A 12,979-nucleotide genomic window follows, 5' to 3' on the forward strand; every position below is an offset into this window, starting at 1 on the left:
ATTATACACACATATATAGTGTTAAATATACAGTTTGTGTTTACATACATATAAGTTATATATATTTAAAAATGAAGGAAAGGAGGGAGGGAGTAAAGGAAAAGAAGGAAAAAGAAGAAAGGAAGAAAAAATAAGAAAGTAAAAGAAAGAAAGAAGATAAAAGGGGGAAAAGGAAGAAAGAAGAAAGAAATTAAAGAAGTATAGGAAGAAAAAAAAGATAACCTTAGTTAAAAGAATGTACTTTGAAGATATAACTGGACTTATAGGTTTTGTTCCTTATTTACACATTTTTCTGAGTAAATGCATATTGCCTCTTTAAGACTTCAATTTATATATATATACACATATATATATATTTGGTGAAACTGAAATAAATTAAATCATCCATTTCTTAGCTGTTTCCTAATACCCCTACACTTAATAACTTCAAATCAATTACACCATTCATTTAGTTTACATCTGCAATTTGAGGAAGGTTTGACTGATATATGTTACCTCTGCTCCTCTCCAGTTTATGAAAGCATTAGAAGGATCTACTTCTTCACAGGCATCTTGATTGAGAATAGCTTTTGGCTTGGAATTTAGCTGAGGCTCAGTTGAATCACTTAGATGATTGCTCATGTGTAATACAATTTTTGTTGGTCCAAGGAGTGTGTATATTTTAGGGAAGTTGCTGAAGGGTGAAGGACAGCCATCATTCTTGTAAAATATTTGCAATATCTTAAAAAATATAAGGCACCTGAAGTGTTGTTAAATAAGTTTTAGAAAATATTCGGAATACATTTCTTTGTGGTAAGAGAAAAAAATGATAAATTATGTACTTAATTAGAATGAGAACTCAGATCTTTCTTTCATTGTGTGATCTTACCAGTTGAAAAAGAATAAACTTTTGAATGCCATTAATATTCTTTATTTACAAATGAAGAAACAGTGTTTGATAAACTAAATATCCACTGGAATTTAATATCCTCTATTTACAAATGAAAAAATAGTGCTTGAAAGACCAAATACCTACTGGAATTTGGAAAAATAACAAGTTGAAGAGTTGAAATTTGAAATAATCCCCAAATGTCACTACAATCAAAGTGAATAGGGGAAGAGAAGTAAAAGCCTTGGAAATAGACACTGGTTCACCAACATTGTTATAGAATTTGTCAGTGAGAAATATTATGCTTTAAAAAAAACAACAACCAAAAAGCATATGTTTCCAATTTTTTATTTTAGATTACATTCTATTATTGTTGATGCTAAATATTTTGGTGAATTCCTGCTATCTATACCTGATAAGTTCCTTTGTTTAAGTAAATGCATTGTGGCTTTCTATTTTCTGCCCAAATTGTGTATTTTATTTCTAATCAGTACAGTCAGTATTTATTTAATGAGAACACAAAACACTTAAAATTTAAAAAAATTTAATTTTTTCAACTGAGCAGCCTTGGAATTCTGGCCAGTGGTCTATATTAGGAGTCAGAATGAGATGAACCACCTCAGAAAATAAACTGAGTGAAACAGCCACACTCATTAGTTTGTCTGTTTGAGGCTTACACATACCTGACAATGAGGCCTTTTTAATTTCAGAAACTTCAATAATTTCAACCAAGACCTGGTCAAGGTTCAAAAGTCTGATCTTTTAACTTCAGACTGTATCTTTTACTTCTGAAACTAACTTCAAGGTCCAGATAGGAATATATAGACAGTTTTCAGTTGTTTATTCTATAAGTATAGTAGCCTTATAACTATAGAAGAGTTGACCTGCTTGACCCTGGAAAACTATTAGTCTCTGTAATGTTTGAGACTTCTTCCATAATAAATTTAGTACAGTTTTGTTTACAAAAACATACGTTTATAAGAATTGGATTTCTAATATTCTCAAAGTACTGTTTAAAGCAATAATTCATTAAGTGATTATGTGACTATATAATTTGGATGATAAAACTAATATATCTATTAAAGTAAATATTACTTTAATAAATTCAGAAGTAGCACTGTAGCACTGTCCTCCCATTATTCATCAATTTGCTCGAGCAAGCACCAGTAATGTATCCACTGTGAGAATTATCGTTAATGTTTTTGGCATATCAAATACTTCACGGGGAGCTTGCCAGGCTCTGCAAAGTGGGCGGGATACTCTCAGTAGCTTGCTGGGCTCTCCAAGAGGGACAGAGAAATCGAACCCAGGTAGGCCACGTGCAAGGCAAACGCCCTACCCTCCTCTGTGCTATTGCTAAAGCCCAACATAAAAAGTATTTAAGATTTTTAAATTTTAGTTAATTTTACTGCTTTATTGCTTTGTCATGATTAGTTTGTTACCATTTTCTTTTTCCTCCTCTTCCTCCTCCTCCTCCTTTCTCCTTCTCCTCCTTATAGTCACTCTTATTATTTATTTATTTTTGCTTTTTGGATCAGATTCTCAGGGGTTGCTCTTGGCTCTGCACTCTGGAATCAGTCCTGGTGATGCTGGAGGCACCATATGGGATGCTGGGAATCGAACCTGGGTTGGCTGTGTGCAAGGCAAATGTCCTACCTGCTGTACTATCGCTCCAGCCCCCTTATAGTCACTCTTATAAGTGACTATAAGCATTTCATAATCAAACTGTGAATAGAAATTACATGAATTTTAATCATTCCTATGCAAGATAATGTCCTGAACATTTGTGTTCAGATTGACGTTACACACGCTGGATGACTGGTAAGACATATGCTTAAAGTTTTAAAATTTTCCTTCCTTGGAACATTACTAGCAAATAAAAACATTAATAGAAAATAAAAACACTGTGACATACTGATTAACAGAACATGAATAAAGAACAATGTTTCCATTAACAGCATTCTTTGGTTTATTTGGTTTATTCTTTATAATAAACAAGTCACCCTTTGAATTGCTGAGAAATATAATTACTTCCTGGAAAAGGATATTGGGTTCTTTTTTTTTTTATTTTGCACTGTTCCAGCAACCTACACAGCCTAATAATGGAGGAGTCAGACTTCCATGAAAGTTGCCCATGTTCCATATCCCGAAAAACTTCCTTATGAAATAAAAGTATTAGATGTAAATATGGATTCAAAGGCAGTTAAAGAATATGCTTACAGATAAAGTTATTTAATCATTCATTTGAAAAAAATGAAAGACTGCTTAGGAAAAAATAAATAGTGCTTTGGGAAGTTGATATATGTTTAATTTTAATATACCTATGTGCTTATATAAGACACCCAGAAAAAAATATGCCATTGCACTACTGTAGTTACACTGACATGCCAATATTAAGGCGAATGGTATCCTTTTAATAAAAACTATAATAGCATTGATTTTAAGTGAAAACTTGAAAACTCAGAGTTTATTCCATAAGCAATAAACTGTGTAAGGATGTATTATGTTGATACTGTTTGTGTACATGATAGGTAATATGTTTTGAGATTTCTGTGTTGTGTTTTCTTCAATCCAGTCACTTTAGACTTGTTTATTTTGCATGTGATATTCAATTTACTAAGAAATATAATTACTTCCTGGAAAAGGATATTGGAGTTTTTTTAATTTTTTAAAATTTTTTTAAAAAAAATTTTATTAGTGAGACACCATAAGGTACAGTTGTAGACTTACAAATTTTGTGCTTGGGTTTCAATTATACAATGATCAAATACCCATCCTCCACCAGTGCCCATTTCCCACCACCACCAGTCCCAGTATCCCTCCCACTCCCATCCCCCCATCCCACCCTGTCTCTGTGACAAGGCATTCCCCTTCCCCTCTGTTCTCACTCTCCTTTTGGGTGTTGTGGTTTGCAAAAGAAGCATTGAGTGGCAATCAGGTTTGGTCCATAGTATACTTTTAGCATGCTTCTCCCATCCTGGGAGGATCCTCCCAACATCCTTTATTTGCTGCTCCCTTCTCTATCTGAGCTGCCTTTTCCCCTAGCATGTGTGGCTGGCCTTGGAGTTTTTTTTTAAATAAAAGGTTATATTATTATGACAGCATTTCAATTATTGTCAGTTTTAGTTATTGATCAACTCCTGAGTATCAGGATAAATTTTGAATAAACTTGTTGGTCCACAGAGACAGAGGTGAAGAGACTTGACTTTTACTCAACTGATTCTGATAAAATTCTTGGCACAGCATATGGTCTCATCTCACTTCCCTCAATCACTGCTAGAAAAGTTGCCTGAGCAAAGAGTTAAGAATAAGCCCAAAGTAACTCCAGTGTGGCCCCCAAACTAAATAAATAAAATTATTGCATGGATATATTAAACAGTGACCATATGCTAAGATCCAGAAGTGGTGCTTAGAGATAATGTGATAAAAGTAAGCTCTTTGCTGTCAGAGATCTTATATTATGGAGGAACACTAACCCAGCAATTAGAACTTTCATAAACAAACATACATCTACCAAGAGGAATCTATATAGTAGAGGGAATAAATTGTTGTGACAAGAAGATCAGAGAGAACTTTCCTGTGGAGGTGAAAAAAAATATACCTTATATTTGAAATAGAATTAGAAATTTACTAGAAAAAAACAAGAAACAAAGAATAATAAATACCAACAAACTTGGGCAGGAAAAATAATCACAGGAAAAGGTTAAGGATTGGAACTGAAAAAATAAAGGTGATTTAGTACAAGGAATAGTGAATAATATAAGCAGAGGCTCAACTGGGGAAGATATTGTGAAATATTGCATGAACCCCATTACAAGGTTAGCACATCTTAGGTGTGATCTGATATCCTGCATTTATGACAATTATTTTAATGACTCATCTATAGTCACTAAACCTTTGGAGTTTAGTTCTGCAAAACTCAGCGACTGATCTTAAAAACAGACTCATTAATACAGGGACAACTACAAAAGGTTGCCTATAGGTGATTTTGCACATTCTCCAGACAATGAGAAACCTTGCAATATGATTTATCTCAAAGCAGATAACTTGTTCTCAAGTCCTGAATGCATGGAAATGCTTTTTCCTTTACAATAATCTTGCAGGAATTCAAATTTTCCCCATCTCCCATAATGATAATAGAATTTCTGTCATGGTAAATATATTCTCTTGAAATGCTGATTTTTGTTGTTTTTGTTAAATTTCATATGCACACAGATCCAATTACAGGTGTCTTACAATTACTGCTCTTTATAGAAACTCATTTAATTTATTATTCTACTGAAATGATAGCCTCTCATGTGCAAGCTTTTCAGTTTCCCCAAAATTCATACTAATACAATATTTTAATTTATTGGCAAAAGTCATTACAGATATACTAATTTTTATGTCCCTATTTTCCCAAGTAGTTTCCAGTTACCATATTCCTGTAGATGAAAATGTATTCCCAAATAGTACCTGTCTATCTCAGTAGACTGATGAATTTTTATTAGCTTCTAATGTGTCATAACCTGGGGAAGAGCAGAGAAGAAAGTTTCAACTGTGATGTATCAGTGTCAGTCGATATTTATTTTTTACAAGTCAGAGGTGAAGGGGAAGCAGCTGCCAAGCATACTTCAAGTTGATCTGAAACACTGTGGGTGGGCTGTGCTATTGATCCAACTCCATCAGTACAGGTAAGGGAATAGACCTGATACGTAGTTCTTTTGAACTTCAAATCAAAAAGCAAGAAATTATTAAGCCCTCTTGTACCTTTATGAAGAGAATGCCTGACTTGCTAAACCCTCTTTAATTTCCATTAGGAGAAGCACCTGACTTATTAGGAAAGCCAACTTCCATTGTTGACTTTTATCTAGCCTCCAAATAGAACAGACAGACCAGGTATGTCTGGGAAGTTAGCCCTAGGAAGCAAACAAACAAGACATAATAAAAGTGTGGTAATCTGAAGGAAGATTGAAATGAGAAAGGTGACTGGGTCCAAGGAATGACTTGGGAGTCTTTGCAGAAGTGAAGGAGGGAGAGGGGGATCACCTGAAAATGGAAGGTGATTGTGTGATGTGCAATTCAGAGAGAATTAAACGGACACAAATATGATAAATTGGATCACAAACTATTTGAAAAGTTTTTTAGAAGAAAGCAATTGAGTACCTCAAGTTTCACAATGCCAGAAGCACTGTTTTGAAAGAACTAAAAAACAAATCAAAAGTAAATTTAGTTTCCACAAATGCTCTGCTGTGGAACAAATGTGGGACCAACCAGGGAAGGTTGACTGGAGAAAGAAATTCCCACACATCATCTAAATATCGTCGCAGTTTGATCATGCATAGCTTCCCTTTATTCTCCTAAGAAACCAAAATCTGTCCAGAAAGTTTGTTATTTTCCATAAATGCACTCTTGTGCACTCTTTTCTTATTAAAAAGGCATGTAAGTCCCAAATTCTAATCCCATGCTTGAGTAACATTTTTCTGTGAACTTCTGTATGTAAATAATTAAACCTGTATTTTCTCTTGCTAATCGTCTTTCCTCAGCCTGATTCCCAAGTGCCTAGGTATAAATTAAACCTGACAGGGTAGAGGAAACTTTTTGTATTTACAAAAGTAAATGAAAAAATACATGTTGGAAGAAAAAAAGTAATATTAAAAGAAAGAAAGCAATAATAGTAAATCAGCACCAGAATCTTAGGTGCTGATTTACCTGGAGAAGAATTGAAGCTAAAAAGTGTTTTAGTCAAAATGTTTGGCTCATGACTAAATATAAGTATTTGTAGAAAATGGGTAATGGGACATTTCATTTCTTCCTAGAATGGAGAAGTGTTGAAATGAAATCATACACCCCTTTAAACAATTGCGAGTCTCACACCTAGGACAAATTGTGCAATGAATTGAGATGAATTTACAGTCAAGTGACATTTTGATATGAACCTCTGCAATTTTAACTGTGAAAATTCCCTTCCTCTGTTGCTCAAGTACAAATCAAATGGGAAACCTGGGGATAGGTTAAAAAATATGACAATAATAGTTGGAAATAAGGCTGGACAAGAATTGAGTGTTGAAAGTAGATTAAGGAATACAAATGATAACTTTTCAGTTTCTGTATGGTAAACCATAATGCTGGAAAGGAGAGAGAGAGAAGAGAGAGAGAGATAGAGGAGAGAGAGAGAAAAGAGGGAGAGAGAGGAAAGAGGGAGAGAGATAGAGAAAGAGAGAGAGAGCGAGAGAGAGAAGTCCCTGCTATAGAGGCATTGGAGGGAGGAGGGAAACTAGTGACATTGTTAATGGGAAATGTACACCGGTGAAGGAAGGGTGCTGAAACATGATATGACAGAAATCAGTCATGCACAACTATGTAATGATGTATCTCACAATGATTCAATTAAAATATATATAGCAGGTAAGAAATGTTCTAATCTCACCCCCACCCCAGCATAAAAAAAAGGTTTTGTTAGAAACATAGAAACATGTTGGCAGGTTCTTAGATGGTACACTCATGTCCTCAAAACAAACATCTTGTTTGCACAGTCACAAGATGGGGTTTTTGTTGAGAAAGAAAATGGGGAAGCACATTTATTTTATTTTATTTTTCAGATTCTTGATAAGCAGTGGTTTACAATACTGTTAATAATGGATCACATTTGCATGCTTCCAAAATCATCACCAGTATGTCTATCTCCCTTCTCTACGAATCCTAATGTCAATGAATTCACTGATGTGCTGGTTCCCCGAAGTCAACTTCCAATGTGACTGCAAATAAAGGTTTATTTTAAAATATTTCATCTTCTAAGACTTTTGGAAAACATTAGGAGTCACTCTGAATATTTTCACCCAGATTCTCTAGTTTCTAATATTGAATCCAACCCCTTATTTCTTTGAGACTATTCACAAAGATAAATGTTTACAAATGAATGGTTTAGTAGATAAATGCATATAGTTTCAAAGAAACATGCCAATGCACAAATTCAGTAACACATATACAGACTCATAAATGAGGAAACAAGCTACAAACATATAAGATTTTGAGTGAACAGTGTAGAAATTCAAGTCATGCTATGGTTTGCATAGAGAAAAAAAAAACTAAGTCTTGTATTGTTATTGTCAGACTATTTGAATGGAATTAAGCTGACCCCGATGACAGCTACTTAAGTAACCTGTATTTATATGTTAACACTAGTTTCTTACAGGAAAAATTTTGATAGCTAGTATGTATCTAATATTGAATATTTAATTATTATGTTAGTTTTCCTTTCTGTTTTAGATAAAGATCTTCTAAGGGAAACAGAGAACAATAATTTCTAAAGAAACTGTTTAAAAGCCTCAGTCAAAAAAGAAACCAGCAAAAAAAAAAATAGGAGGAAAAAATAGTTCTAGAAAAATGAATGAAACTTTCTTCCAGGTAGCAAACAAAACATGTATTCTTTAAAGAATACTTTTAAAAATCTAAAGATAAAACTGTCATAATTGTTTTAACTGTCAGCAATCTTTTTATATGACATAAAATATACACTTCACAAGAAAAATATTTCTCAATTAATTAATTTTATTTTAATTCTTCAATTTAGTTCTGATTGCCATGTTTAATAATAATTTTTACTGTTATTTCTAAGTTGAATTTATTTTTTGATAAATTTTTTAATTTATCTCATAATTCTCCAAGATTAAAAATTAAAAACAAAACTGATAATAATTCCTGTGTTACTGAGGACAGAAAACACAAAAATTTAGCTGCCACAGTACTAATATTTGATGCAGTAACTGACCTCAAAAATCTTCTGGTAATAATAAAAATAACCAACACTTAAAATATATACTTTTTGTCACATATGGGCTGGAGTGATAGCACAGCGGTAGGGCATTTGCCTTGCACGCAGCCAACATGGCCTGCCCGAGTTCGATTCCTCCACCCCTCTCGGAGAGTCCGGCAAGCTACCAAGAGTACCTCGCCCACACGGCAGAGCTGGCAAGCTCCCCGTGCCGTATTCAATATGCTAAACACAGTAACAAGTGTCACAATGGAGACGTTACTGGGCCTCCTCTAGCAAATCGGTGAACAACGGGAGGACCGTGGACCGTGGATATCACATATGAGCACTATGGGTAACAAGTGATATAATACTCCTAATAATCTTATTAAATAGTGCTTATAGTTAACCAAAATCTTACTACTACTACACAAACAAAACTGGAAGACAGACTTGAGTTGTTTAGAGTCATGTTTAACATTTGCAATGTACTTCCTGGATACAGTGTTTTATGCAATTCCATTATCTCAGCTAACACTCTTTTGGAAAAGTCTTTATATTCCAATGGGAGAAATTCAGCTTTCAATATTGTTCAGAAAGGTAGAACCATAGGGACAGAGAGACAGTATAGTGGACAAAGCACCTGATTTGCATGTAGCCCAATTGCGTTCAATCTCTGGCACCACATATGGTCCGACAAATTCTGTCAGGAGTGATCCCTGAGTGAAGAGCCAGGAATAAGCTCTGACCACTAGCAGGTGTGGCCCCCCCAAACAAACAAACAAAATGTAGCAATAGCAAAACAACAACAAAAAAAGAAATCTTGAACCAAAATGGGCAGGGAATTCACTGAGATAGCAAAATCTGTAAGAATCATTTATACAATAATTGGTATAATGCAAAGGTCATGTAATATCCTCAGATATATGTTTAATAAACCACAAATAAATGGAAAAAATGATATGAGAAGAATACTTATCCCAACTAATGATTTCGAATGTTTTCTAAGTAATTGACTGTTTCTTAAGATGCAATAAACAGAGCTTGAGAATAGCAGATAGGTCTATGGAAAAAGAGCTCTCTTAGTTCTCTTGAATTAAAGATGAAACTGGAAGCCTTCAGGTTTGTTATTTATTATACATGTTATCAAAATACAGGAATAATTGCAAATTATTATTCTGCTTTTTCTTTCTATATAACACTATGGAACTTTTAAAAATCATGTAGGATATTCATATCATAACATTCACAATAGCAATCATATTTACATGCACATTTCTGTAGCTTTAAATAATGCACATGTATGCAATCATTAAGTAAGATTTATCTTATAGTAATTGAATCACAGGCTCAGAACTTTAAAGGGCACTTAAAAAGCATATATAAAATGCATAGAGCACAAATTGCCTGATAATTATTTATTAAGTATATGGCTTTAAATAATTGATTCAGGTGTTACAGCAGAAAACACTTTGATAATTTCCCACTTGCTTAGTCAAGGAGAGATTATTCAAGATACCTTTGAATAAATAGGATATAGGATATAACTTCAAATTTGTATTCATGAATTGTCAAAATCCCGAGACAGCTGTTCAAAGAAGATCATCAATAACAAATGACATCTAGAATGAAGACAAAATAGATAATCATCAAGGCTATAAATAAAAAGTCACAGAATGACAACTGCTACATATTCGTTAAATGACATATAGGGAAATGACTCATACTGGGAAATATATCCACTTAGAAACGCACTGCAGCCTATTCCAAGAAAACGGATTGAATTCTTAAAGAGATAAAGAGAGTGAAAGATAAATTTTGATCCCAGATTTGCCATCTATAAGCACCTGTGACTTGTAAAGCTTCAAGTTTCAGTATTTGCATATGTAAATGATATTTTGCTAATTGTCATTATGTTAAATGGCTTTTCAAATGAATTGTGATTTTGTGACACAGCAATGGCAGAGATTACCTATAACCTTTATCATATTCTGAGGAATGGCATGATGAAGCATATTTCATTCAATATTCCCCTTGAATCTCTAACTTCTCACAAAACTTTTCAAAACTCCCAATATTCTCCAGAATGACAAATGCATTAATTTCTATGATAGAAAGAATAATGGAATATGTATCAGCAGGGGAGATCATGAAGCTGTTTTTACCTGGGCAAGGCCTATCCATTGCATTCTAGATGTGCTGACCCCTGTGAATCCCCCAAGTGTGGAAAACTCGACTGCATAATTTGTGGCAGTGGGGTACTGTGTTCGTACTCTCCCCTGAAAAAAGGAAAATAATAGTGCCTAGGGAACCCTGGATATCTTCATGACAGGAGCAGTCCTTAGAAAGACCAAGTCATTTTGTTAGGATTGAAAACTTTCCCTGCATTTCTCTCATGTCTGGGTCTGCTACTGTACTTGGTATTGATATTCATTTTTGCAAGTTTGACTTATTTTATTTTAGGAGTAAACACCTGGTAGTGGTGAGACTTAGTTCTGTCTCTGAACTCAGAGTACATTGCTGGCAGTGCACGGAGAACCATAAGCAATGATGGAGAATGAAATGATTGGAGAGCAGAGAGCAATGGGTCCATCCAAGCAACTTATCTTAACCTGTTTATTATCTTGAGCCTCAGGTATTCATTTCTGAGCATAGTGTGTATTATATGGCAAGACAGCTGTGTTTTAATAAATGTTAGTATGATACAGAGGCTAATATGAAACCATTTTAATATTATTAATAAGGTAGCAGAGTACAGAGCAATAAAGTGATGCTTCTGTAGTCAAATTGACTTTGTTGTATCCTGGTGTTGCTCTGCTATAGCTTAGTGTCCTTGGATAAATTGCTTTACTTTTCTCCATTTCTTAGATTTAATTCTTAAGAGAGCTGTGAATCTTAATTTAATATAATATTTGCATATTATTTATTAGATTTATGCATTAATTTATATAGGTAATAAAAATTTAGAATATTTTATTTCTCGAAACTAGATTTATAAATTTTATCATATTTGCCAAGGCATCTTAAGTACTAAATGTGTTACCACTATTAATATGTAATAATAATGGAGCAAATATTTCCATATATTTCCTGTACCCAAAAGTAGATAAGTTTAGTTTTCAGTACTACCCCAAGAGCCTTCTGCCAGGATATCTGCTGAACATATTTGCATGAGTCTGCCCTTACATAATTCTCTTCCTTTTGAAAATTGAATGTTTATCAACTCTCCATCTACATCTCAATCCTTTCCTTGAATATAAAACAGAATATATTTTTCTTCCTCACATCTTTCTCTAACTCTATTATAACCACTTATTTGAAAGATAGCATCAGTAGTTTAAAGATAAAACTTCATATCAGGTTGCAGAATAATTTCTAAGACAACAAAAATAACTTTCAAGGAGAAAATGGCTCTCTCCTGTCTCACAGGAAAAGAAAGTTTTGAGTAGTTTTTATCATCATACCCAGGGAAAATGAAAAGCAAATCAATGTCACATTTGTCCTCAGAGCAAACTCTGTTGAGTATATCAACAAGAACAGTTTTTTAAAAAACCTGTTTACAAGTGAATGTATATTCCAGACACATAATGAATTAGAGAATCTTTTTAGCCCTCTCAATCACTGAATTGAAGTATGTTGAGGACCTGTCGTTCTGATTCGCTGGGTCCATGGCCAAGCAGCCACCCACCCCCCAAGCCCTTGTGAAAAGAACAGCCCCTAGAGGGAGGATGAGTAGCAGAGCCATATGAAAAAGACAAGACATGCACTCTGGAAGCCTCTGCAAGGAGAAGACTTGTTTTATTACAATCAGGCTTAGGTTTATATACCTTAAGAAAAAAGGGGGAAGAGTGGATGAACACCTCTGGGAAGAAATTCCTGCACAAACCCACAAACAGTTGAACAGGGTGTTGTGGTTCCTCACTTTCCTTGGCTGGCTGGCAGTTAGCTTGCTCAATGGTCCCTGACTTTAGACCAAAGAGCAGGAAGGGATGAGGAGGGAGGGAGGGATCACTGCCTTGAAGTTAAGAGGCTTGGGCCAACTCTCCAAGGCTCACCCTCGACCCCAGCACCCCCTGAAGAACCCCGCAAGGAAACACAAGGCCATTTCATAAAAATATGAATCTTTTACCAAGTAGCATAAGGTTTAATTTGAGTTGTGAGCACTGACATTACTGTATGAGAAGGAATTAAAAAAATTAAGACTGAATTATTTTCCAGGGAAGCATGGGCCACTATCTGCAATTCCTCTTTTGGGCATTCTTCTTTGACTAATTCTGCCTTAATTTTGAAGTGTAAAATTATTGAAATATGATGATATCTTTAAAAATAATCATTGCACCAGAAAAGAAAGCATTTTATTAAGCTTCTTAAATTATATT

At 34.3% G+C, this 12,979-nt stretch overlaps 1 pseudogene; it reads left to right on the plus strand.

The window, feature by feature from the left end:
• The first annotated feature begins 10,727 nt into the window (after positions 1 to 10,727).
• LOC130016774 (uncharacterized) lies at positions 10,728 to 10,882 on the plus strand (annotated as a pseudogene).
• The last annotated feature ends 2,097 nt before the right edge of the window (positions 10,883 to 12,979 follow it).

Source organism: Sorex fumeus, unplaced genomic scaffold (assembly GCF_029834395.1).
Source record: "Sorex fumeus unplaced genomic scaffold, SorFum_2.1 ptg000007l, whole genome shotgun sequence".
In the NCBI taxonomy this organism is placed as follows: domain Eukaryota; kingdom Metazoa; phylum Chordata; class Mammalia; order Eulipotyphla; family Soricidae; genus Sorex; species Sorex fumeus.